Below are 27,733 nucleotides of genomic sequence, written 5' to 3' on the forward strand. Positions count from 1 at the left end.
TAGGAGTAAGGTACACAGCCCTCGTCCTGTGCCTTCTCTTTCTCCTCCAGGACCTCACGCGTCCAGACCCTCTACCTCTCTGTGTGACCTTAAACAAGCCCTTTCCCCCACTCTGGCCTCAGTTTCCCCCTCTGAACAATGGAGCTGGGCCTGCTGACCTTCTGGCCCTTCTCTGTTCTGTGAGTTTGTGAACTTGTAACTTAGGGAGAGAAGAGTCCTAGGAAATGGAAGGAGAGCACATTTCACTCTGTCCAGCAGAGGGCAGAAGCTACCCACAAATCAACAGCTGGTCAAAGCCAGGGCTGTGCGGGAGCTGTGCAGAGGCTCTGCCTCCAGAGGCCTTCAGTGCCAACTTCTGAGCCAGAGGGTTCCAAGCAGAAGAGGTCCTGCCCCTGGAGAGGGACCCCAGAGAGATCCTCCAAACCCCTCTCAGCTCTTACTTATGGCATCCAGATGCTCTATTCCTCTTCTGCAGAGAGAAGGTGGGTCAGCCACTAAATGGTGCTCAGACCTTGCCAGCTTGATGGGAAGGAGGAAGCTTATTCAAACAAGGAAGATGAGACAAGCAAAAACCAATGCATAAGCCAAAATCCCCTCCAAAGTGAGGTGTTACTCCATGCTGACAAGTCTCCAGCAGGGTGGACCTCAGACTCCCTGTTAGGAACTGAATTGTGTCCCCCAAAAAGAGAAGGTCACCCCAGAGTATGACCTAATTCAGGAAAGGTCATTGCAAATGTAATTAAATAAATGAAGATGAGCTCATGCTGGAGTAGGGTGGACCCTGCACCCAGTAGGACAAGTGTCCTTGTAAGAAGAGGGAAATCTGGACACACACAGAGCAGAGACAGAGGCAGAGACTGGAGATACGCTGCCAAACACCACAAATGCCTGGGGCTCCCAGAAACTAGATGGAGCCTCCCCAGCAGCTTCAGCAGGAGCATGGCTTGGCCAGCACTTTGATCTTGGCCCTCCAGACTTCAGAACTGTGAGGCGGTGAGTTTCTGTGGTACAGGCCCCCACTTGTGGTTCTTTCTTATGGCAGCCCCAAGAAACCAATACCTTCCCCCACTCCACCTTCCATGGCAGAAGTTGGGCATCACTGAATCGAACCTCCACAGCAGGTTGTGCTTGGACTGCACAGTGTTTATTGATGCTGCTGTTGGTTTTAATTTCTAATGTTTGTGCCTGTAGCTGGACCACTCCTCCCAATGACTCACCTGGCTCCTGTGGGCATCTGAGATGTGGTTCCGACTCCACACTTCCCTGGGGGAGCAGAGGAACTCCTCAGCCTCCTCTCAAACTCCTCTCAGGATGTGCTGTTCACTCCCTCCCCAGGCTTCCTGTCTACATGGGCAGCTCTGACCCAGAGAAAATTCGTTGTCTTAGACAAACATCTGCCTTCCTGTAACTTTGGTTTACCAGAATTCGCTCTGCACTCCAGGGCCACACGGAACCCCTCTGCTCCCTCTGCCCTTAGCCACTGGCTCCTAGGAAATACTTGCTTGTCACCCCACCTCTTTAAACTGTCTAGTTCCAGTTCCCTCAGGAGTTCCTCACTGATGCAGTTTCCTGATGGTCATGTTGCCTGGATAAGCTCCAGTCTGTTTCTTTTCTGTGTCTAGCTGACACACCTTCAAAGCAACGTCAGGTCCTCAATCCCCTCTGTGATTGAGGAGCCAGGACTAAACAGGACTCACCTGATGCACATTCTAACCAGAATAAAGAGGGCAGAAGCATCGCTTCCCAAGTTCCAAATTCAATATCTCAATTGTAATCCCCATGTGTCAAGGGAGGGACCTGGTGGGAAGTGACTGTATCATGGGGGCAGTTTGCCCCATGCTGTTCTCATGATAGTGAGTAAGTTCTTACAATAAAGAGTGAGTTCTCACGAGACCTGATAGCTTTATAAGGGCCTCTTCCCAATTTGCACTCCCTCTCTCTCCTGCTTCCTTATGAAGAAGGTATTTGCTTCTCCTTCACCTTCTGCCAAAGCAGGACCTTATGATTGTAAGTTTCCTGAGGCCTCCCCAGCCATGCAGAACTGTGAGTCAATGAAACCCCTTTCTTGTATAAATGACCCAGTCGGGGTATTTCTTTATAGCAGTGTGAAAATGGACTCACACATATTTGACAGGCATCCAGTAGTCTTTGATAAACACAACCACCATCTAGTGACCAGAACAGCCTTATCAGGCCCCACTGTCTCTGCAATGAAGAGCTGTTCCTTTCCTCATCCCTTACAGAGCCAAGCACCCAGCATCCTGGAACAGTGGCCCCGTGTGCCCAGCTTTGAGAATGAGCTCATGCCTCGCTGCTGGGGGTAGAGAGAGGGAAGAGCTAAATCAATAGCCATATGTATAAATCTCCTTTTGTGCATTTAGAATCACGTCCTTAGGATAAATTCCAATCAGTGGCATTATTGAAACAAATTGTATCAAAAATACAAAAAAAATTGACCCATTTTTCCAAATTGTTTTCTAACAAGGAAGTAATATTGTTTGCCTTTGATATTGTTCTTTAGAAAATGATGCATGACAGTTTTACATTTCACACAGTGAGATCTATTTATTTTATACTTTGCAATTTCTGTAATTTTTAAGACTGTTCCTCCCATATTAGAGGCTCTGCTCTAACCCTTCAATTCTATTTGTCCTAGTTTTCCTAACATTCCCTTTTCCACTGGTGTGTGGTGCAAGATGAGGCACATTTTCCATGGATGGTGAACAGAGGGAGGAGCCTTTTGATCACAACCAGGTCACCCCACTTCTAAGCCACTGTGTCTCCAGACCCACAAGACTAAGGAGAGAGGGCACAGATTAGCAGAGAGTGAGCTGTTCTGGGACCACTGTTTCCATAATCTCATTTTCTGTGTCTAGCTGACACACCTTCAAAGCAACGTCAGGTCCTAAACTGTAGTTGCAACACGCCTGTTTGCCGGAAACCAAGGCGGAGGTGCTTTTAGACAGTGTTTCCATGTGAGAGGCCCTTCCCAGCTTTTCTCTGGATATGCATGTTTTTCTGAACTCTGAGTCCCAAGAAAAATCATTTGAGACATCAAGAAAATGGGGAAAGTGCTAAAATTGTGTGGGAATTCAAGCTTAACAATAAACATCCAGACATTTTTGGTAGAAAGGAATCCACTGACATCAGGGAGCAAGAGAACAGCATGCTGACACTGGGTCAGAGGCCGAGGCTGACATTTCTGGGAATCACTCCCAAAAGGGCACAGATGAAATGCTTTCAGCCTCTCATCAGCCAGTCTAGGCTGTAGCTGCTGCGCATCATGCGTGTGTTCCTGGCATGACTTCTTCTAACAGTGAGTTTTCTGGCAAATCAGATAAATACTAATAAGTCTATATGCACATTTTACTTTATATAAATCCTAGGAATGATGTTTCAGAAATAACACGTTTTGAAGGCAAAATAAGTCCTTAAATTGGCAACTTTGACACAAAATTCCATGTAGTAGTTAATCCTGCTAAGAGATCCCAAGGTTATGTTATTCTAATGCAATCTGAAAAGGTTCACTGGCATTTTCCACTGTTGCCATCTTTACTATAGCCTACAGCTGTTTGTTTTTTTTGAGATAGAGTCTCTCTCTGTTACTCAGGTTGGAGTGCAGCGTGGCGATCTTGGCTCACTGCAATCTCCACCTCCCAGGTTCAAGTAATTCTCCTGCCTTAGCCTCCATAGAAGTTGAGATTATAGGCACGGGTTACCACGCCTGGCTAATTTTTGTATTTTTGATAGAGACATGGTTTCATCATGTTGGCCAGGTTGGTCTTAAATTCCTGACCTCAGGTGATCTGCCTGCCTTGGCCTTCCAAAGTGCTGGGATAACAGGCATGAGCCACTGTGCCCAGCTGCCTATAGTTCTTTGTAAAGCAGACAAAAGAATTTCTTTTTTTTTTTTGAGACGGAGTTTTGCTCTTGTTACCCAGGCTGGAGTGCAATGGCACGATCTCGGCTCACTGCAACCTCCGCCTCCTGGGTTCAGGCAATTCTCGTGCCTCAACCTCCCGAGTAGCCGGGATTACAGGCATGTGCCACCACGCCGCCCAGCTAATTTTTTGTATTTTTAGTAGAGACGGGGTTTCACCATGTTGACCAGGATAGTCTTGATCTCTTGACCTCGTGATCCACCAGCCTCGGCCTCCCAAAGTGCTGGGATTACAGGCTTGAGCCACCGCACCCAGCCCAAGAATTTCACTTTTTTAAAGAAATGAACATATATGAGGCAACCTGTACCTAATTTAGGATTTTAGAAATTCCCCTGACTGCCTATACATTTTGATGTCATTCCTAATTCCCAAAGATTAAAATCTTTAAGGGATTTGGAAACACTGAATCAAAGGCCAAAATAGGACCATGTTTCACTTCATTCATTCATTCATTCACTCAACAATTATTTATTGAGTACCTGCTATTTTTCAGGCACTGTACCACATTTTGAGAATAGAGTGGTGAATGAGACAATGTCATCACCTTTAGGGAGTTTATATTTTGGAGGAGAGAGACAAATAAAAATGTTTAGGCTGGGCATGGTGGCTCACACCTATAATCCCATCATTTTAAGAGGTCAAGGCAGGTGGATCCCCTGAGCCCAGGAGTTCAAGACCAGGCTAGGCAACATGATGAAACTCCATCCATACCAAAAATATAAAAAATTAGCCAGTCATGGTGGCATACACTTGTGGTCTCAGCTACTTGGGAGGCTGAGATGGAAGGATCTCTTGAGCCTGGGAGGCAGAGGTTGCAGTGAGCCAAGGTTGTGCCACTGGACTTCAAGCTGAGTGACAGAGTGAGACCCTATCTCAGAAAAGGAAAAAAACTGTTTAATACAATGTACTGTCAAGTGGTGATGAGCCCCGTGGAAACATGAAGCATTTTGAGCTTCATGTAAGCAATGTTTGAGTAGAGCAAGTGAAGTGGTGCTGTTTTGTACATGATTATCCTGAGGGCCCTTCAGAAGAGCAGAGAGCTGAATGCAGTGAGCACAGAACCTCACTGAGGCCCGGGCAAGGCTCGTCCAGACAGCGAAATGCCCTGAGGCAGGACTGTGCATGGTGTGTCCTGGAAATGGGAGAGGAGCCAGTGCTTCTGTAATGTTGTGAAGGAGAGGGAAAGTTGTAGGAAAGGAGGCTGGAGAGAGAGGCAGGGGCCAGAACATGTAGGGCTGCGTAAGTCACGTTGAGTTCTTTGGATTTTCCCGTAAATGTGGATGGGAAGCAGTTGGAAGGTATTGAGCAGGGGTGGTGTGATCTAATCTATATTTTGGAACCATCCCCCTGGCTGAGGTGTGGAGGACAAAAGCAGGGGGCAGAAGTAGAGGTGGGGGTGGGGTAGGGGGTGGCAGGAGGCTATAGGAGTAGCCCAGACCAGACAGGAGGGTGGCTTGGCCCTCGGAGATCTTGGTGGGGCAGATTAAAGAGTGATCAAGTTAGAACCAACAGGACTTTTTTTTTTTTAGATAGGGACTCCCTTGTTGCCCAGGCTGGAGTGCAGTGGTGCAATCATGGCTCACTGCAACCATGATCAAGGGATCCTCCTACCTCTCAGCTTCCGAAGCAGCTGGGATTACAGGTGTGCACCACCACACCCAGCTAATTTTTGTATTTATAGAATTGTGGGTCTCATCACATTACCCAGGCTTCTCTTGAACTCCTGGGCTCAAGCGATCTGCTTGTCCTGGCCTCCCAAAGTGTTGGGATTACAGGCATGAGCCACTGTGCCAAGCAAGAGCCAATAGGACCTACTGAGAAACTATGTGAGAGAGAGGAGTCAAGTATGACTCCCCTGTTCAACCAACCAATGAGGTGAATGATGCTGCTGCTTCCTGAGACTGGAGAGAAAGAGGGAATGACAAATCAGTAATTTCGCTTTGAACACATTAGGTTTGAGATGTCTAGTCTATACCCAAACTGACCACACTATGGCATCTGGATTGCAGGATCTGCAGAATCCAAAAGGATGGATGCTAACGCCAAGCTGAGTAGACAGTTGTCTGTGAGTCTAAAGCTCAGGGAAGACCTCAGGGTCTGGGATACAAATCTGGAAATTATAAGCCTATCCATGAAAGCTAGGGGAATGATGGAAAATACTCTGAGAAAAAGTGAAGACAGGAAAGAAAAGAGGTCCAAGGAAGGAGACCTGGGACTACCCAACCTCGATTAGATCAGGAAGAAGAGAAGAATCCAGCAAAAAATGCTGACCTCTGGGAAGGAAGTCTTCTCTCCTTCCCCTGCACCAGGAGAGGTGCTATTCCAGATATCAGTAAAGTGTTTGAGGGGGAGAGAGGGATCACCCTTGTCAACTGCTGCTAAGGACTGGGAAGAAAGCAATAGAAACTTTGAAATCCATTGATTATCTTGACAAGAGTAGCTTCTGTGGGGGTGGTAAGAACTGGAGCGTGATTGGATGGGTTCAAGAGAGAATGGGGAGTTTGAGCAAGAAGGCTGATTAGGATTAGTCAAATGAAAAATGTTTCCTTTTTATGAACCCTCTCATATCTACTGACACAACCAATATATTGGATCTCCATTCTGCCACATTACTTTATATTAATCATATATCTGCTGTGTTTCTTTCTCCATGCAGTGTATTTTTTTTACTTTAAAAACTGTATTTATAAAGGTTTATAATTTTATTCCAGCAGTTATTTGATATGTATACTTGCTCTTATTTTTATTTATTTTTATTTTTTAGACAGGGTCTTGCTATTCGTCCAGGCTGGAGCATCGCCTTACCAAAGGCTTGGATTCCTGGGCTCAAGAAATCCTACCACCTCAGACTCTAGAGTAGCTGGGACTACAGGTATGCACCACCACACCCAGCTAATTTTTTGTATTTTTTTTTATAGAAACAGGGTCTCCCCGTGTTGTTCGAGCTGGTCTCATTCAGGCGATCCAGGGCACAAGTGATCCTCTCACCTCACCCTCCTAGGCTCTTGCCCTATTTTCTTGTTTAAGCTTGTAAATACTGTAGTATCCTTTATCTCCCACCCATTGCCCATACAGCAATCTAGGAGCATATTCTGTTCTCTTTCTCTTTCCCTTGTCCCATTTTGAGTTGCACAAAGCTCGTTCTCTAGTACAGTGATGAGAAAACATTTTATTTTTTGCAAGGGGCCAGATAGTAAATATGTTCGGTTCTGCAGGCAGGCAATCTCTGCCACAGCTCTATCATTGTAGAGTATAAGCAGCCATAGACAATATGTAAACAAATGGGTATGGCTGTCTTCCAATGAAACTTTATTTGCAAAAACAGGCGGTGGGTTAGATTTGGCCTCTAGGCTAAAACCCTATCTTAGAGTAGCAGCAGATAACAAGGCAGAAGAAAATCATGCAGGGGGTGAGAGAAAACTGGCATGAGAGCTAGGGGAATATTGACAAAAGAGGAGCCCTTTAAATCTTCCAGGGATTTAAAGAAAAAAGGAAATTCTTTACTGTTACTCAATAATTTACCTGCTCGGTAGGAGGAAAGATGTCTCTTCCATTTCAGGGTTGGCTCAGCATCTGTCCTGCTGGGTCCTGTGGATCCTGCTGGCCGATGCCACAGTGTGGTCAGCTGAAAGTGATTTGCTCATCCTGAAACAGCAGGTAGAGAAAGCGCTCTTTCAGTGCCATGGCAACCAGATCCTGGTTTTCTAGAAAAGGATCAGATCAGTGAGTGTGTTCCTCCAGGCATTGATCCATTAATGTGCACTGAGTTTATTTCAGAGCCAGGCCCTGGGCTTGGGATACAAAGATGCATAAGGCCAAGTCCTTGTTCTTAAGGAGCTCACAGACTGGAGGAAGAGGAGGTAGACGTCCACAGTAAATAGTGTAATCACATGTGAGCAAAGGAAGGGCCACACAAAGGGCTGGGGAGCATCTCTTCCTCTTAGGGAGTGAGAAACTGACCTGGAGACCTGAGGTTGAGCTGAATTTTGGAGCATCAGTTAGAATTGGTCAAGAGGACAAACTGGGATGGGTCAGGGAAAATGGAGAAGCTTGAGAGCTGTGGTAGCTCCGTGGAATGGCAAGAATAGCCAGAGGATGGCATCTCCAGGGTGCTGGGGACAGCTGTGGAGAGACACCAAGGCCACATAATTGTCAGGCCTCTGCTGCCTCTGCTCTCACCGAGGTCAACCACAACCTAGTGTCTAAGCCAGTGGCATTTTCCAGCCTACTTTTACTCATCCCTTCTTTTAAAAAAATCCTCTCTTGACAGCCTGATTTTGTTTGTTTGTTTGTTTGTTTTGTTGTTTTTGAGACAGAGTCTCGCTCTGTCACCAGGCTGGAGTGCAGTGGCACGGTCTCAGCTCACTGCAACCTCTGCCTCCCATGTTCAAGCGATTCTCTTGCCTCAGCCTCCCAGATTGCTGGAATTACAGGAGCCCGTCACCATGCCCAGCTAATTTTTGTGTTTTTAGTAGAGATGGGGTTTCATCATGTTGGCCAGATGGTCTCAATCTCTTGACCTGGTGATTCGCCCGCCTCGGCCTCCCAGAGTATTGGGATTACAGGCATGAGCCACCATGCCTGGCCTAATTTTCATGGTATCATGGTTCACCATCTCCTGATGTGTCCTCTGCATGTCTAGCTGCTCGTTCTCAATCTCTTATTTGTGCCCTCACTTCCTTAAATTCTAACCTTCTTCTCATGCTGCACTTTCTCCAGGTATATGAGAAACCTCTCTATTTTTCACTTCTGTCTCTATTGCTCTTTGCTGGTTGGCCTCAATTTCTCCTACCACAAGATGAGCCCCTGTGCATGTTTGGGAATGTGGCCTCAAGAACCCCAGTGTGGCAATCCCAGTGGAAAGCCTTTTCCCAGTACTCATCTTTCTGTTCTGGGGAAGGAGCAGGATTGTCATTGGTTGGTTGTGTACCTACTCTTGAACCTATCACTATTATCAGAGTGATTGGTCAATACAATTTATGGTGAGGGAAATGAAGCTCCATGATTGGCCCCATCAGTCAAAGAGACAGAAAGGCAGTTCCCTAAGACGGATGTATCACCCAGGAAGCAGGAACTATACAATGTCAACAGGGAAAGTATAATATACATAATCATGAAGTGATAACAGGGGTTAACCACAAAGGGATAAAGAGGACTCTAAAGGTTACAGAAACAGGTGAATGGATAAACAAAATGCAATGTAATCCTGCCATAAAATGGAATTAAATTCTGATATATGCTACCACATGGATAAACCTTGAAGACATTATGAGAAATGAAATAAGCCAGACACAAAAGGGCAAATATTATATGGTGCCACTTACACAGTGTACTTCGAATAGTGGATTCAGAGACAGAAAGTAGAATGGAGGTTTCCAGGAGGTAGAGGGAGGGGAGAATGGGAAGCTATTGTTTAATGGGTGATTGGGTTTGACTCTGGGTCTCCACCCAAATCTCATCTCAGATTGTAATCCCATGTGGAGGGAAGAACCTGGGGGGCGGTGATTGGATCATGAAGGTGATTCTCGTGATAGTGAGTGAGTTCTCATGAGATCTGATGGTTTTAAAGTGTGTGGCCTCTCTCTCTCTCTCTCTCTCTCTTTTTTTCTGTCTCTCCTGCCACCTGCTGATGAGAAGATGTGCCTTGCTTCCCCTTTGCCTTCCACCATGAGCCTAAGTTTCCGGAGGCCTCCCCAAGCATGCAGACCTGTAAATCAATCAAACCTCTTTTCTTAAAAATTACCCAGCCTCAGGTAATATCTTTATAGCAGCATGAGAACAGACAATTACAATAGGTATACAGTTTCACCTTGGAGTGATAGAAACATTTTGGAAAAATAGTGATGGCTGCAAAACATTGACTGTATCTAATGTCAGTGAATTGTACACTTAAAAATGGTTAAATGATAAATGTTATGTATATTTTACCACAATAAAAAAAATACAGGCCAGCATGGCTAACATAGTGAAACCCTGTCTCTACTAAAAATACAAAAATGAGCTGGGTGTGGTGGCACATACCTGTGATCCCAGCTACTCAGGAGGCTGAGGCAAGAGAATTGCTTGAACCTGGGAGGCGAAGGTTGCAGTAAGCCAAGATCATGTCACTGCACTCCAGCTTGAGAGATAGAGTGAGACTCTGTCTCAAAAAGAAAAGGAAAAAAAATACAGGAATCATGGATATAGGTGGCAGGCACTAGCTCTAGGGCTGAAGCAGAGAACCCAAGGAAGGAACCAACTTGGAAAAGGGTCTCCCCAGGGATAAAACTCAGATGCCGTTGGAGATGGTGTGGCTATAGCCCGCAGGATGGCAGAGAAGTTTGTTGTGGTGCTGCAGGCTGGGCTGGCATGCAAGAAACCCATGCACCAGTGAGGGCTGGGGGGCACTGACAACACTCTCTGAGAAGCTGCCCCTCTGAGGAGCTGGCGCGTACTAGGACTTCACCCATGGTATGTTACTGAAACTCTCAGGGAAGCCAACTGCTGGAGTATTTATGAGACACACTGTGCCACCATCTGGGGCTTCAGCAGCGTTTGGTGAACCCTACCTGTAGGGTTGTGGCTAAATTTGCTGGGAGCTGGCTGAGGTGCTAGCAGAACTCCTTAGGAAACTCACCAGGGATGAGCATCCCTGGGTGCCCCATGCACCAGTCAAGGGCAAGAGGAGAGGAAGGGGAGGCTCTTTTTCCTGCTGTGTCCCTCCAGAGCCCTCCATTGACAGCACTAAGTATCATGCTAGCTGGCAAAGAAATGTCTACAGGATTCAGCTCCAGTATCACAAAGGAGGGTAACGAAGAGTGGATGTGGAATTCAGAGGCCCTAAAGTGATGACTGTCACAGCCCACTCCTTTGGTTACTCAGTTTCCATATGCACCCCCTACACACATCTGAACTTCTATATGACAACAAACAAAATACAGCTATCCTTCTTACCAGGGAAGACATTCCTCCCTTTCCCCAAAATGAGAAGATACTCAGTGCCAACAACAGTTGTATCCATCTCTGGCTAAATTCATTACTCAAATTTGATCACAGTACCCACTAAATATTCTCTTACCAAAAGACCAAATTGTAAAGTTAACCTCCAACAACTTGTATGTGAACCAATAAAGGGAAGAAGGAGAAAGAGATAGCTTGATGGCGTTTTCCCATCACCCATCTATCCATGGGAAAGAACTCTGGGGAAGCGCTCTTGAGGAAATATCTTTGGGGAGAATCCCTGATTGGCTCTACTTGGGTCATGTGTGTTGGAATCTGTGAAAGTCTGGAATTTTGCCCATCTTACAAGCTAATAAACCTGTTACGGTTTCATGGATGCTGGCAGATGACATGAGACTGTGTTAGAGACAAAGGCCTTCACTACTCATGGCAGAACAAGCTGCATGAAGTTTGTGTTTGTTGGCATTGGTTCTCCATGTCCCCAAGTCCCACAGGGGTGATGTGGAGGGGCTTAGGTGGTTACTGTACGTAACCTTAGGTGGGGTGTTTGTGCTGAAGCTAAGGAACACTGAGCTTGGGAATATACAATTTAATAGTAAGTGGTGAGCAAGCCTGCCCTTTGTCTGGGTCGGGGGATACTGCTTTGTCAAGGCTTTGTACTTCAAACACAATCCTGAGAAATGTCGTCAGGGCCTTGCATTCTTGTCATCCCCAGCGAGAGCATGCAGTGACAATCAAAGCCCGTGGCAAACTGCCTGTCACAAAAATCCACCATGAGTCCTGATAGATCCTTGGCCAAATTCAAATTTTCCCCTGAGTATGCTACCTCATCAGCTGCTCTGATTAGTCTGACCAACAGAGGAACCAAATCCATTCAGTTTGACTTCTATCACATTTAAAATTAAGGCTGCTATCACACACCCAGGACTTCAAGAAGCACAGTGAGGCCAGTCTGCCATATTGATTTCAACCATGTCCCCAGGGTCCCGGGCTCAGCCAACTGTCTATAAATTCTGGGGGCAAAGCAGACCAGTCATTCTTATTTCAGATAGCTAGCATAAAATCTAATGTCAGTCTAGTATTCATTATGACCCACTCATGTGAGTTTAGGTTCACTGTCATTGCCAGTGACTATAGGAGGCAATGCAGGGAGCAAAGACCCTCATCCCTGATGGAAGGACATCCATGGCCCATTCTCCCTTACAGACAAAGAAATGATTCAAAGGGGAGCAAGTTGCTCTACTTTGAGATTTGCTGTTTTTTTGTTTTTTTGTTTTTTTGAGATGGAGTTTCACTCTTGTTGCCCAGGTTGGAGTGCAATGGCATGATCTCAGCTCACCGCAACCTCTGCCTCCTGGGTTCAAGTGATTTTCCTGCCTCAGCCTCCTGGGTAGCTGGGATTGCAGGCATGTGCCACCACGCCTGGCTAATTTTGTATTTTTAGTGGAGACAGTGTTTTTCCATGTTGGTCAGGCTAGTCTCGAACTCCTGACCTCAAGTGATCTGCCCGCCTCAGCGTCCCAAAGTGCTGGGATTACAGGCGTGAGCCACTGCGCCTGGCCTTGTTGTTAAATTTGATTTGAGTAATGATCACCACGTTGGTTTGGTTAGGTAAGATGGTTAATTTTATGTGTCAACTTGGTTGGGTCATGGGACATTACTCTGGATGTTTCTGTGAGGGTGTTTTTGGATAAGATTAACATTTAAATCTCACTGGACTTTGAGTAAAGCAGTTGACTCTCCCTTTTGTGGATGGCCCTCAGCCAATCAACTGGAGGCCTAAATAGAACAAAAGACTGATTTCTTCCAAGCAAGAAGGAATTCTGCCAGCACATGGCCTTTGCGCTTGAACTGAGACATTAGCTCTCCTGGTCTCCAGCCTCCAGCCCACCCTTCCAATTTTGGACTTGCCAGCCTCCTTAATCATGGCAGCCCATTCCTTAAAATAAATCTCTCTCTTCCTCATGTATGTATATATACATACATGTATATTCTTATACATTCTTACTATTTTGTGTGTGCATATTAAATATATACCATATATGATGTATATATTTGTATTATGTATTATATAATGTATACTATATAAATTTTATTTGCACACACAAAATAATAGATAGATAACCTTATTAATTCTGTTTTTTTGGAGAAAACTGACTAGTCCTAGTTACCTTCGTTTTTTCTTTTTCCACTTTTCTTCTGAGCTCATGTTCTACCTCCTGATACATTTCCATCGTTTCCCTGAGCTCACTTCTCCTCTTCCTTCTTAGAGGCAATCATTTCATTAAGTTTTTAAGTGCCTGGCAATTGCCTGCTTTTGACTGGTGTCTGCTCCATGGCAGCATCTTCCTGGTGAGTATCCCAGATCTGCCACCAGTTTTCCCTATCCCTTTCCTACATTTGCGGCGATCCTGTATGGCTTCCTTTTTGATGACTCATCTTTGAAAAAGTGGAGTTTTTCCTGGACCAGCTCTTTGCTGGTGTTATGTGGGAGGAGTCGGGGCTGTGTTCCAAGTCAGCTGGAATTTTTCTTATAACCCAGGATTTTAGATGTGAGCTTGATCAGCCTTTACTTCTCAGCTTAAGCAGGTCAGGGCATATTTGGCAACCTGGCCTGCATGATGGTGATTTGCATAATTTGGTGTTCATCTCTTCATTCAGTTTTTGCCTGAATGATGAAGGAGGAAGTTTACGTCTTGCTTCATGGGGAGTGGCAGAGACAGTGTGTGCACTTCCATCCTACAAGGGCCAGGTTTGAACAGTCTGGAGAGAGGAGCTGTGGCAGCAGCAGACAGATCTCTGCTTTAGAGGCCAGGTGGTGTCCAGGTGAGATGCCATGGCGAGGCAGAGAGAACAGAGGCTTCTTTGCGTGCCTTCCAGGGAATTGGCACCATGTTAACTGAAATCGTAGGTTATAGGAACAGGACCCTGACTGACAAGTGCAAACCTGGAGCTTTCCTTTTTCCATGCACTTCCCACATGTTCCCCACATAACCAGCAACCACAGAGCCACCCCCTGCCACCCAACTACTCCCTCCTGAGCTCGAACCTTGTAAGACCCAGCTAGGAGTCTGAACGGTTGGACATCTAAGGCAAAGAATAATCTAGTTTGTAACATGGGATCAAAGGAAGAAATGAATATCCAGATTCTGTGTAAATAAGGCCACTTTGGAGATTTCCATGTCTCTCAGGGGCTCTGCCTCAGGGTGGCTCAGCTGAGCCAATTCTAATTACATAGAATCTAAAGATAATTACATATTATCTTTAGATTCCCATACGGATCCAACTTCTCTGGAGAGAGTCTCATGTTTGTTAATAGTATGAGGAAAGAACTAAAATATATCAGCTGCTATGGGCTAATGTCATTTATTTTGACTTTGCTTTTGTAGAAGAAACGCTGATGCAGTGTCGTGTTTGTATCTGTTCTCCTTAGGGAATGCCTGAACAGTTCTATTGACTCAAAGTAAAGATCAAAAGAACCAAATGCCAGCAACAGCCAAATTAATCATCAGTAACCCTGTGTTCTATCCACAGGTAAAGAACAGTCATCCTCTTTATTATGGGTTTCAATTTAAAATATAATACATTTTTAGAAATGTCTATTTCCTTTTATAATCTCTTTGTATAATCTAGGTTATTCTGGCTCTTGAGTCTTCATTTAGCTACTGAAAAGATTAGATCTCTAGTCAATGATAACCACCCCTGACCACCTTCCACCTCCATCCCCCTATACCCGCCAGCATGAATTCTGGGAACTCAGTTAAAATGCTTTCTGGAAACCTGCCTGTATTAGTCTGTTGTCATACTGCTCATAAACACATACCCGAGACTGGGTAATTTATAAAGGAAAGAGGTTTTATGCACTCACAGTTCCACACAGTTTAGGCCTCACAATCATGGTAGAAGGTGAATGAGAAGCAAAGTCACATCTTATGGCGGCAGGGAAGAGAGAGCATGTATAGGGGAACACCAGCACTTTGGAAGGCCGAGGCAGAGATAAGTTGCACAATATGAATGTACCTAATACTACTGAATTATATACTTAAAAATGGTTCAAATAGTAAGTTTTATATAATGTTACTATGATTAAAAAGAAAAAATGAGGAAATGTCAAACTCCAGTGATAATATGTACAGTGAAGTTCTTTTTTTTTTGGGGGGGGTGGGGGAAGGCAGGAAGGGCGGGAAGAAGGACGGTAGGGAGAAAGGAAGGGATGAAGGAAGGAAGGAAGGGAGGAAGTGGGGAGGGAGGGAGGGAGGAAGGGAAGGGAAGGAAGGAAATCAAGCAATGAGAGAGACATTGCCGACCTGGATCTAGAGGTTTACAAGTTGATTTCTTGTTTTTTTTTGAGAGAAGGAAAGAAAAAAAAAATAAGTAAAGGAGAGGAAGAAAGAGGAAGAGAAAGAGGGAGAATAAATGGAAATATTGCTTTATTTTGAAAAAAATTGGGTATTAATAATGGCCAATCAATGTTTCATTTAAACTTATGGGTAGGTGTGATGTGGTATTGACAAGAATGTATATTTTGTGTATTTGAAGTGGAGAGCTCTATGAATATTTATTAAGTTTACTTGTTCCGGATCTGAGTTCGAGTCCTTGATATCCTTATTAATTTTCTGTTTCATTGAATCTAAGTCTCGTATCTGGGTGTTAGGATCATTAGCTCTTGTTGTTGCATTGATCCTTTTACCACTATATCTTTGTTGCTTTAAAATCTATTTTATCCGATACGAGAATTGCAACTCCTGCTTTTTATTTATTTATTATTTATTTTTGCTCTCCATTTGGTTGGTAAATCTTTCTCCATCCCTTTGTTTTGAGTCTTTGTGTATCCTTGCATGTGAAACAGGTCTGGATGTAACATGCCATTGGGTTTTGGCTGTGTCTTTTGATTGGGGGATTTAGTCAATTTAAATTTAGGGTTACTGCCATTTGATGTTGACCGGCTGTTTTATCCATTCGTTGGTGTAAATTCTTCTTTATGTTGGTGCTCTTTACTTTTTGGCGTATTTTTAGAAAGGCTAATACTGGTTGTTTCTTTCTGTGTGTAATGCCTCTATCAGAAGCTCTTGTAAAGCAGGCCTGGTGGTAATAAAATCTCTGAGTTCTTGCTTGTTCATAAAAGATTTTATTTTTCCTTCAGTTGTGAAGCTTAGTTTGGCTGGATATGAAATTCTGGGCTGAAGGTTCTGTTCTTTGAGGATGTTGAATATTGGCCCCCACTCTCTTCTGGCTTGTAGAGTTTCTGCTGACAGATCTGCTGTAAGTCTGATAGGCTTGCCTTTGTGGGTAACCTGACCTCTCTCTCTGGCTGCCCTTAGTATTTTCTCCTTCGTTTCAACCCTGGTGAATCTAACAATTATGTGCCTTGGGGTTGCTCTTCTTGAGGAATATCTTTGTGGTGTTCTCTGTATTACCTGGGGTTGAATGTTGACCTGCTTTGCTAGTTTAGGAAAATTTTCCTGAATAATATCCTGAAGGGTATTTTCCAGCTTGGATTCATTCTCTCCGTCGCATTCAGGTACACCTATCAAACGTACATTTGGTCTTTTCACATAGTCCCACATTTCTTGGAGACGTTGCTCATTCCTTTTTATCCTTTTTTCTCTAATCTTTTCCTCACGTTTTATTTCATTAAGTTGGACTTTGACCTCTGATATCCCTTCTTCTGCTCAAACAATTCGAGTGTTTAAACCTGTGCATACTTCTCGGAGTTCTTGTATTGTATTCTTCAGTTCCATTATTTCACTCATACTCCTCTCTAAGTTGTCTATTCTCAATAGGATTTCATGAAACTTTTTTTCAAAGTTCCTAGTTTCTTTACGTTGGGCTACAACATGTTCTTTTAACTCACCGAAGTTTGTTATTATCCATTCCTTGAAGAGTGATTCTGTCATCAGCATGCGCTCGTTCTCCATCAAGCCTTGTTCCATTGTTGCAGTGAACTGTGATCATCTTTAGAGGGAGAGGCGTTCTGACTTTGAGTATTCTCAGCTTTTTTACGCTGGTTTCTTCCCGTCATTGTAAATTTATCCTCCTGTCGTCTTTGAAATTACCAACTTTCAGATTAGGTCTCTTGAGTGGATGTCCAGGTTGTTAGTTCCCAGGGCCAGAGCAGCGGCGTTAAAACTGATGGTGCTTTTCTGCCCAGGATTCTCCTGTCTGGCTTCCTTCTTGTGTCCCTAGTAGGCGACTCTGCTTTCCTGGGGCTCCAAACCTCGGTCAGAAGGGGAACCGGTCCCGTTTGCTCTGCGCCGAGCGCTGCTGCGCCGAGGTGCCCTCACAGCCGCTGAGCCGGGCTCTGGTGTCCTGCTGGGGACCCGTGCGGGTCCTCCGAACCTGTTTACTCTGCTCCGAGAGCTGCCGTGCCAAGGTGCCGGCGGAACCGCTGCACCGGCCACGAGAGTCGCGCTGGCCACCCGTGTGTTTCCTCCACTGGGGGATCTTCTGCTCCGTGAGTGACCAGAATTTGTCTGGAAGTGTGGCGTCCTCTAGTTCTCCGCGCCTTCCCTGAGAGCTGCAATCCCGGGTTGTTAGTGATCGGCCATCTTGGATCTTTCCTCCTACAGTGAAGTTCTTAAGGAGAGTGTGTAATGATGTCTATTTAATTTGAAATTCTTCAGAGAAGTAAAGTGGATGGGATGGGCCGGGCATGGTGGCTCATGCCTGTAATCCCAGCACTTTGGGAGGCTGACGTGGGTGGATCACCTGAGGTCAGGAGTTCGAGACTAGCCTGGCCAACAAAGTGAAACCACTTCTCTACTAAAAATACAAAAATTAGCCAGGCATGGTGTCAGGCATCTGTAATCCCAGCTGGGGAGGCTGAGGCAGGAGAATCACTTGAACCTGGGAGGTGGAGGTTGCAGTGAGCTGAGATTGGGCCACTGCACTCCAACCTGGGCAATCAATAGAGGGAGACTCCATCTCAAAATAAATAAATAAATAAAAGAAGCAAAATGGATGAATGCAAGAATGGAGAGATGGGTAAATTTATGCTTAAACAAGAACAAAAATGGTGGGATACATGTCACTGTAAAATTCTTTCATCTTTACTGTATTTTAAATTTTTCACAGTAAAATATTGGGGAAAAGTTAAGAGAAGATTATTGGGAATAAGCTGGCAATTTACATAAAGAACTCCTTGATTTTTTTGACTTATAAATTCATTGGTTTCTTTAATAATATACGAAATATGCAAATTAAAATCTCATGATATAACACCATACCCTTCTCAGAATTGCCAAAATGAGAAGAATTGATACTAACAAGTATTCATGAGAATTTCATATATTTCTGGTGGGTGTGTAAATTGGTGCAATCATTTTGGAAACTTGGCAGTATCTTCTAAAGGTAAAACATGTCTATCCTATGATCCAGCAATTCCACTCCTAGGTATATGCCCAAGAGAAATTACTGCTTGTGTTCACCTAAAGACATGATTGAGAATGTTCGTAGCAGCTGTATACATAATGGCCCCAAACTGGTAAGAACACAAATGCCTATTTACAGCAGAATGGGGCCAGATGCAGTGGCTCACACCTGTAATCCCAGCACTTTGGAAGGTGGATCACCTGAGGTCAGGAGTTCAAGACCAGCCTGGCCAACATGGCAAAACCCCATCTCTACTAAAAATACAGAAATTAGCTAGGCATCTATAGTCCCAGCTACTTGGGAGGCCGAGATTGGAGAATCTCTTGAATCTGGGAGGCAGAGGTTGCAGTGAGCCAAAATTGCACCACTGCACTCTAGCCCGGGAGACAGAGTGTGACTCCATCTCAAACAAACAAACAAAAACCAAAAGAATGGATAATTTGTGATATATGTAAAGGAAATTCCACATGGCAATGAAAAACACAAACTAGTGCTGCATGTAATAACATAGATAAATATCACAGATGCTATGTTTAATGGAAGAAGCAAGATATAAGAGAGTACATAATAGGTGATTCCATTCTTCAAAAATGGAATCACCTATTACCTTCAAAAATATGTACAACCCAATCTATGGTGACAGAATTAAAAATAATGGTTGCCCTTAGCAAGGGGTGGGGAGTAAGGAGAATTGCCTGGGAGTGTTACCATGGGTAGCTACTCAGGTATGAGCAGGGTAGAAGAGGGCTCCCCCGATACACACACCAGGAAAGTCAGACAACCATCAGGTAGTCAGGCAGCTGTGAACTGTCTAAAGCAACAATTGGTCACAGCTGGTGCCAGGGAAAGACAATGTCCTAATAGACAGGAAACACCTGATACTGGTGATCAGCCGCTTCCCGGTAAGATCTCAGGAGTTGGGAGAAGAAACGCAAGACCCCAGAAGTATGCCAACATATTAAAAACCCCAAGTCAAAAGGTCAAACCATGCACTTGTCTTTCAAGTCACGCACTTGGCCCTCTTCCAAGTGTACTTTCCTTTCTGCTCCAAAACGTTTTAATACACTTTTATTCCTGCTCTAAAACTTGCCTTTGTCTCTCCTTTTGCCTTATGCTCCTCAGTCGAAATCTTTCCTCAGAGGGGGCAAGAAATGAAGTTGCTGCAGACCTACGTGGATAATTACCACCACTAGCAGAGGGGCGCAAGGGAGTCTCCTGAAGTACTGGAAGTTTCTATATCTTTTTCAGAGTGGTGGGTACACAGGTGCACACATATATAAAAATGTATTCATCTGCATACTTGAAGTTTTACACACTTTGTATAATTTATTAATCAACCAAAAAAGCAAAACTAACCTAATGCATAAAATCCATCAGGTTAATGAGTAGACATCGTTCTTTGTCCTGGAAACCTCAAGTTTAGTTTGCTATTCCGTTTTAGCTGACGTTGCCCTGCTTGAAGTGCTGTCCAGGGAAGCCACAAGGCACTGTTCTGGGTGGGGGTGGGAGTGGTATCCACTTCCCCAGACCCACCAAGATCTGAGGTGGAGGCTGGCCAGACACTGGGACTCTGCTGGCATTTCGGCTGCAGATTTGGGGCAGGTAAGGGGCATGGAGAGAACAGAGCCAAAACCATCACTAGGTACTAGGAGGATGTGACCATCTCAGTCTGAGAGAGGCATGGGAAAGGAGGGTGGAGGCAGGAGCATTCTCTAGACTTAGGCTCATGAACAGCTTTCAAATCCAGCTCTTGTCCCAATGTTGCCTTATACCACATGCTTGTGGCAACTGAACCACCTCTGACTTTTTTTGCAACCAGGTGCCTGACACAGCACAGCTAGATGAGTCGGGATGTGGCAGGAAGCAGGTGACACTGACATAAGGTAACTGACCATAGCTGCTTTTGTTTTTTGCCTTTAGAGGAAGATGCTGAGAACACCTCCATGTATTAAATTAGCTATAGTAAAGTATAGTTTACATATTGAGGAGAGTTTAATGAAAGGATTTGTACAGATGTAACAGGTTTAGGAAATGACCCCACTCAGCTGTCCCCCTTTCTATGAGACCATGCCTCTGCCTTCTCCTGACTTCACCCCACTCCAGATGGCCTTTCTTGGTCCTTTTGTGGGTGGAGATGTGGGTGGTTCTCAGTTCCAGTTAGAATTGACTCAACTGGGGAAGCTTCCAAATATATCAGTGCCTGGGCCCCGCCCCCAGCATTTCTAATTTAATGGGGCTCAGGTGGAGCCTGGGCAGTGGTGCTGTGTAAAAGCTCTCAGGTGACTCCAACATCCCCAGACCAATCCACTGAGACTCTCGGGGGTGGAAGGCCTGCGCATTGGTACTTTTTCAGATTTCCCCAGTGCGGCCAGAGCCAAGAAGCTCTGTTATGTTTCTTTCCAAATCTATTGTCTTAGCAAAAAATCATGGCTCCGTTCTCCTCAGATCTTCCTTTTAGTTTTCAAGGTGTATTTCAGAAGTAAAATAATATAATTACATTTAAAAACTGAACATTAATGATTTTTACCCTAACAACACTACCTGAGGTACTGTCAGAATCTCCAGCCAGAGGAGGGTCAAGAACAAGGGAATAAAAAAAGCGACACCTCTATTTGACAGCAGCATTGTTCACAACAGCCAAGAGCTGGAAGCAACCCAGTGGCCACTGTGGATGAATGGATAAGCAAAACTCAGCATGTACACACAGCAGCCTGTTATTCAGCCTTAAAAAAGAGGACAACTCTGGGCCAGGCACGGTGGCTCACACCTGTAATCTCAGCACTTTGGGAGGCCGAGGCGGGTGGATCTCCCGAGGTCAGGAGCGTGAGACAAGCCTGGCCAACATGTCGAAACCCCATCTCTAATAAAAATACAAAAATTGGTCAGGCATGGTGATGTGCACCTGTAGTCTATCTGGGGAGGCTGAGGCAGCCGAATGGCTTGAACCTGGGAGGTGGAGGTTGCAGTGAACAGAGATCACACTACTGCACCCCAGCCTGGATGACAGAGTGAGACTGTCTCAAAAAAAATAAAATAAAATTGTGACATGTGCTACATGCTCTACCATAGAGGAAGTTGACATAACACTAAGTGAAATAAGCCAGTCACATAAAGACAAATACTATGTGATTTCTCTTATACAAGATGCCTACAGTAATCAAATTCGTAGAGACAGGAAGCAAAACAATGGTTGCCAGGGGCTGTGGGGAGAGAGGCATGGAGAGTTGTTGGATGGATAAGTGTTTGGGATTTGTAAAATGAAAGAGTCCTGGAGAGGGAGGGCAGTCACCACACTGTACAGTAAGGTGGATGTGCTTAACAATACTGACTTGTACACTTAAGAATGGTTACAATGGTAAATTTTATGTGTATTTTATCACAAAAAAAAATTTAACCTAGTGTGGTGGCTCACATCTGTAATCACAGCACTTTGGGAGGCCAAAGCGGGAAGATCACTTGAGCCCAGGAGTGTAATACTGGCCTGGGTAACATAGTGAGATCCCATGTATACCAAAAAAAAGAAAAAATTAGCCAGGTGTGGTGGTGCGCACTTGTAGTACCAGCTACTTGGGAGGGAGGCTGAGGCAGGAGGATCACTGGAGCCCAGGAAGTTAAGGCTGAAGCAAGCCATGATTGCATCATTGCATCATTGCATCATTGCACTCCAGCCTGGAAGAGGCCGGCACGGCGGCTCATGCCTATAATCCCAGCACTTTGGGAGGCAGAAGTGGGCGGATCATCTGAGGTCAAGAGTCGGGGACTAGCCTGGCCAATATGGTGAAACCCCATCTCTACTAAAAATAGAAAAATTAGCTGGGCATGGTGGCAGACGCCTCTAATCCCAGCTACTCAGGAGGCTGAGGCAGGAGAATCACTTGAGCCCTGGAGAGGGAGAGGAGGGGAGGGGAGGGGAGGGGAGGGGAGGGGAGGGGAATCTCACACAGCCCGTGGAATGAAAGAGGCCAAATCTGAGGAACCCAAGGCGAGGCTAAGCCTAGTTATGCCCCTCAGAGAATCCTTACCAGATATTTAATGTTTCTCCTCCTTTGATTCTGGGAACCATATTTGGCATCCAGTTTATTTATTTATTTGTTTGTTTGTTTATTATTATTTTTTTTTGAGACGGAGTCTTACTCTGTCGCCAGGCTGGAGTGCAGTGGCGCAATCTTGGCTCACTGCAACCTCTGCCTGGGTTCAAGCGATTCTTCTGCCTAAGCATCCCAAGTAGCTGGGACCACAGGCACGTGCCACCACGCCCGGCTAATTTTTGTATTTTTAGTAGAGACGGGGTTTCACCATGGCCAGGATGGTCTCGATCTCTGGACCTCGTGATCCGCCCGCCTCAGCCTCCCAAAGTGCTGGGATTACAGGCGTGAGCCACCGCGCCCAGCCTGGCATCCAGTTTAAAGGTATTTTTTCTATTGTGGAAATAAATGAAGATAAACCACAGGAAATCAAGCAAAGGCTATTTATCAAGAGCCTGCTCTGACAAGGGAGTCACACACCATCACTTGTATTTCGGAAAGGATGTGAAAGCAGGCAGGAGTGGGAAAGCTTCTGAATGGAAGAAAGGGGTGGCTTCATGTGTGCCGTGGTTGGGGGCAGTTGGCATGGGGAGGCTGGTGGTGGCCAGCCAGCAGCGTGGCATCCTGTGTGATGGGTTGGGGGTGCTTACTTGCTTCTCTCTGGTTGGTCCTAAGTGGGAAGTGGGGGCAAAAACAAGGGACGTTGTCAATTGTTCATCACGTCCTAGGTGTTTGGGGACGATGGTTGCAGAGGTTATTGTTTGGCTTCCTACACTGGTTCCTAGAGATTGTGGCTCAACTTCCTACAAGTCTGACTGGTCCATGGTGGCTTCCTGGGCTGGTTAACGTAGATAACGGGTTCACTTTCTGGGCTGGTTGCCACAGAGTGTGGGTCAGGGTTCTGTTTTTCTACGTGGTCTGGCCACGGTGCATTTGTATGTTCCATCTCTCAGTAGCAAATATTCAGGCCTTTCACCCCCAAGCCTAGTGACAGTGGCCTTGTAGGAGCACAAAGAAAGGGCAGCGAAAGGAGGCAAGCGAGGCTCTTGTTGCCTTGCACCTCTGGCTGCTCAGGTCAGCGTGGCAGCTGTGATACCTGACCAAGGGGGAAGAGGTCCAAAAGTTCCAGTTATGACCAGGACCAAAGCTGAAACCTGAGAGAGACAGGTGGCAATGGGGAGGCCACCCCTGCAGCGTGAGTCTCATTCGGACTTAGCCTGAATGAGAACCCTGACCTGGGCATGCAATAGGAAGGTCGCCCTGAGGGCGGAAGGAAGCACTTCGGATACACAGTTCTTGTCCAGTAGAAGCAGAGGGGATTCCTGGAGAGTAAACCACTGTAGAAAATCCCTAATTATTCCTTCCGCAGCTCCTCTGCCTCCTTCCCCCCCATCGCCTGTCTCCCAGCTTTCGCTGCAGATCCTCTCCACCTTTTCATGCTGTCTCCAGGAATTCTCTCTGACTTTCACCCCAGAATATTTGGTTTACAGTTCTCTTATGGCCCAGCCCTTTGCTTGCTGTATAGTTGATGATATTACTATTTGCTTCTCTTAACCTCAACAAGACTACAAACACAAACTTTCTCTCTCTTTTTTTTTAGATGGAGTCTCGTTGTGTCACCCAGGCTGGGGTGCAATGGCACGATCTAGGCTCACTGCAACCTCTGCCTCCCGGGTTCAAATCATTCTCCTGCCTCAGCCTCCTGAGTAGCTGGGACTACAGGCACATGCCACTGTGCCTGGCTAATTTTTGTATTTCTTAGTAGAGACAGGGTTTTGCCATGTTGGCCAGGCTGGTCTCAAATTCCCGAACTCAGGTAATCCGCCCGCCTCGGCCTCCCAAAGCTCTGGAATAACAGGCGTGAGCCACCAAGCCCGGCCAACTGTCTTTTTTATCCCCTACCATGCTGACACAGGTGCTGAGAAAGCCCTCACTGTTCCTGTGATAGAGGACACATTCATTCACCAAATGTTTATTGAGCAGTTTCTTCCTGCCACACTTGAATAGAGGTGCTGGAGGTGCAAAGATGAAGGAGACACAGGGTGAGAGAAAATAGGCCACATAATTGCAGTCCTGCCTGGTAAGTACAGAGTAACAGGAGTAAGTCAAAGCGCTTTGAGAACACAAATACGAAAGCAACTTGCTTTGATAGGCAAGTCAGGGAAGGCTTCACAGAAGAGGTCAAATCTGACACAAGTTTTCCTTGCAGAGGAGAAGTGAAAGAGCATCCAGGCAGAAGGAAGTACAGAGAAGTGACACCCGGCTTCTGACCTCAGCATCAAGGGGACAGAAGGTGGGTGGAGGAGGGTGGGAGATGGGGCTGCCAGTGTCCGCAGGAGCCTGATGGGGAAGGGCTCAGGTGCCACTGTAATAAGGAGTACAGATTCTATTGGCGGCATGGGTCTGTAGGAGGCTGCAGGCTGCAAAACAGAGGAACATCAGATATTTGTGTGTTGTTAAGATAAGCTCGGCATCGATGTGGCAGACAGATGGGGCACCCAGTTAAGAGGTTGCAGATGGTAGGGACCTGAACGAGGGCAAGTGATACAGGACAAAAGGAAAGGATGGGTTTCAGAGGTGTTGAGGAGCAGAAATAGAGGCCTTTTAGGACCTGGTGTGTAAGGAGTGAAATAGGAGAATTGAGGGTGACTGGGCTTTCAGTTTAGGTGACAGGATATGTAGTAAGGAAGTATAATAAAGAAAGTCTTGGCTTGGGGTGGAGATGCCCAGGGCAGGGCACCAGCGGCCATCACCCAGAAGCAAGCAAACTGCGTGCACTCCTCAGCTGAAATCACATGGTTTCTCAGAAGGGCTGAAAATAATAGAACTCCTTCCTACTCTGGGGCAAATTGCTCTCCTTGTAGTTTTCAGCCAATCGGCTTGCCCTAGGACAAAATACAAGTCTCATTGTTTCACTTGCTGTGTGGGTTTTGCTTTTATAAACCCTGCCCTGCCTTCATTCTTTTGTGTTTTATTTTGTTTTTGTCTTTTGAGACAGAGTCTCACTCTGTTACCCAGGCTGGAGTGTAATGGCGCCATCTCAGCTTACTGCAGCCTCTGACTCCCAGGTTCAAGCAATCTTCTGCCTCCTGAGTAGCTGGGACTACAGGCACAGGCCACCACTCCCAGCTAACTTTTTATATTTTTAGTAGAGATGGAGCTTTGCCATGTTGACCACACTGGTCTTAAACTCCTGACCTCAGGTGATCTGCCCGCCTCAGCCTCCCAAAGTGCTAGGATTCCAGACCATGCCCAGCCCCTGCCCTCATTCTAAGACAGTCAATCTATCCTCGATTGGTTTGTCTCATTTATAAGTAGCTATGAGAAAGGTCTTCGATAGGTATTTCCCGATAGTCTCCTCATTGGAGCCTGTATGTGTTATCTCTTCTGAACATGTTGCATTCTAAAGGCAGCTCTCATTAAATGGTGATCAAGGTTTTACTGTGCTCATGGACAGCTCTGGCTCCACCATGGCTGCTGCTGTTTTTTCCACAGATGGAGGGAAAGCTGGTATTTAAGGCTTAATAACCTGGATCTGGTCTCTGTCAAGTGACAAACGACAGGAAATCTAATGTCCCCTTTTGTTCATCCATTTTTGTTTTTGTTAGTCTTGAATATTCTAGCATCTGGGAAATCCTCATGTATACCTTCAAATCATAAGACAATGGTTTCATCAGGCTGAAAATTTGCTTATGTCATATCTAGCACTCCCAATATATTGTATTTTTTTACCATTGACAGAATGTTTCCTGTTAGCTGGGCTTGGTGGCTCACGCCTATAATCCCAGTACTTCGGGAGGCTGAGGCAGGTGGATCACTTGAGGTCAGGAGTTGGAGACCGGCCCGACCAACATGGTGAAACCCCCTCTCTACTAAAAACAAAAATTCGCTACGTATGGTGGCACATGCATGTAATCCCAGTTAGTCCAGATGCTGAGGCAGAAGAAAAGCATGAACCCAGGGGGTGGATGTTGCAGTGAGCCAAGATTGTGCCACTACACTCCAGCCTGGGCAATGAGAGGAGACTCCATCTCAAAAAAAAGAAAAAGAAAAAAAAATACTTTCTGTTGTTTGTGTTATGCTCTGTTTTTGCTTTTGCCATTTCTCTATGCATCTGTAAATGAAAAAAGCCTTGCCCTTCTTTGCAAAAGGGAGGAAATTCATTTTTTAAGAGTCTGGGCCAGGCACAGTTGCTCACACCTATAATCCCAGCACTTTGGGAGGCCAAGGAGGGCAGTTCATGAGGTCAAGAGATCGAGACCATCCTGGCCAACATGGCGAAACCTCATCTCTACTAAAAATCTTAAAATTATCCAGGCATGGTGGTGTGCACCTGTAGTCCCAGCTACTCGGGAGGCTGAGGCAGGAGAGCTGGAACCCGGGAGGCAAAGGTTGCAGTGAGCCAACGTCGCACCACTACACTCCAGCCTGGGTGACAAAGCAAAAGAGCTTGTTAATCTCAAAAAAAAAGAGCCTGTTAATAGTTATAGTTCCTTCATGTGATCTGAGAGACCAAAATAGATACCCCTTTGTCAACTAAGACGGACCCTAAGGTTAAGGAAAAAAGTTACCTATGTGTCAAGTGCATGGCTACTTCCTAAATTCCTGCGGATACGAGAAAAACCACATTCTGGCTAAACTCCCTCATAATGGAGCTATTAGGCAAATTATCAGACCCCTCCTAACTCTGCTATAACAGAGATCGGCCGGGCGTGGTGGCTCACGCCTGTAATCCCAGCACTTTGGGAGGCTGAGGCGGGTGGATCATGAGGTCAAGAGATCGAGACCATCCTGGTCAACTTGGTAAAACCCCGTCTCTACTAAAAATATAAAAAATTATCTGGGCATGGTGGTGCATGCCTGTAATCCCAGTTACTCAGGAGGCTGAGGCAGGAGAATTGCCTGAACCCAGGAGGCAGAGGTTGTGGTGAGCCGAGATCGCGCCATTGCACTCTAGCCTGGGTAACAAGAGTGAAACTCCGTCAAAAAAATAAAAATAAAATAAAATAACAGAGATCATTATAAGTCTGACTGGACAGAGGACCAGCCTTACAAATATTCATTTCTGACATGCAACTGCAGACCTTAAACCACATTCAGCAGCTTATGGAGACTGCACAAGCTGCCTGTGTCCTATAGTTCACCTTCTGATGCTAGAGCCAAGTTCCACTTGATTTTAATGCTGAAACCACACCCCAAAGTGAACATGGGATATATGCTACATATGTGTGTGCATTATGCATGTGCTCAGCTTCCCTCATAAATATGCACAGCTTTCCTGCCACCCTGTTAAATATGCATGACTTTGTGGTATAATGCAGACCCTGTGAGCCATAAAATGCAACTTCCCCTTTCCCTCGTTCAAGAGAGCACACCTTCAGTACACACCAGAGACTGTTCTGGTTTGCAAGTGATGTTGCCAATAAAGCTCTCCTTTCTGCTAACTAGGAGTCATCC

General features: G+C 45.5%; 2 long non-coding RNA genes across 2 annotated transcripts in view; both read left to right on the forward strand.

The window, feature by feature from the left end:
• LOC118143638 (uncharacterized) overlaps nucleotides 1–20,204 on the forward strand; it is a 28,836-nt gene extending 8,632 nt beyond the window's left edge. Inside the window, exons 3-5 of the long non-coding RNA XR_013523894.1 lie at nucleotides 6,706–6,813; nucleotides 19,374–19,503; nucleotides 20,071–20,204. This is a non-coding gene — a long non-coding RNA (uncharacterized LOC118143638). The remainder of the gene's footprint in view (nucleotides 1–6,705; nucleotides 6,814–19,373; nucleotides 19,504–20,070) is intronic.
• Nucleotides 20,205–22,192: 1,988 nt separating this feature from the next.
• Nucleotides 22,193–25,191, forward strand: LOC144578338 (uncharacterized). Its single transcript, XR_013523895.1, has 2 exons — nucleotides 22,193–24,092; nucleotides 24,192–25,191. It is a non-coding gene; the product is annotated as an uncharacterized LOC144578338 (long non-coding RNA).
• Nucleotides 25,192–27,733: the final 2,542 nt, after the last annotated feature.

Source organism: Callithrix jacchus, chromosome 11, assembly GCF_049354715.1.
Source record: "Callithrix jacchus isolate 240 chromosome 11, calJac240_pri, whole genome shotgun sequence".
In the NCBI taxonomy this organism is placed as follows: domain Eukaryota; kingdom Metazoa; phylum Chordata; class Mammalia; order Primates; family Cebidae; genus Callithrix; species Callithrix jacchus.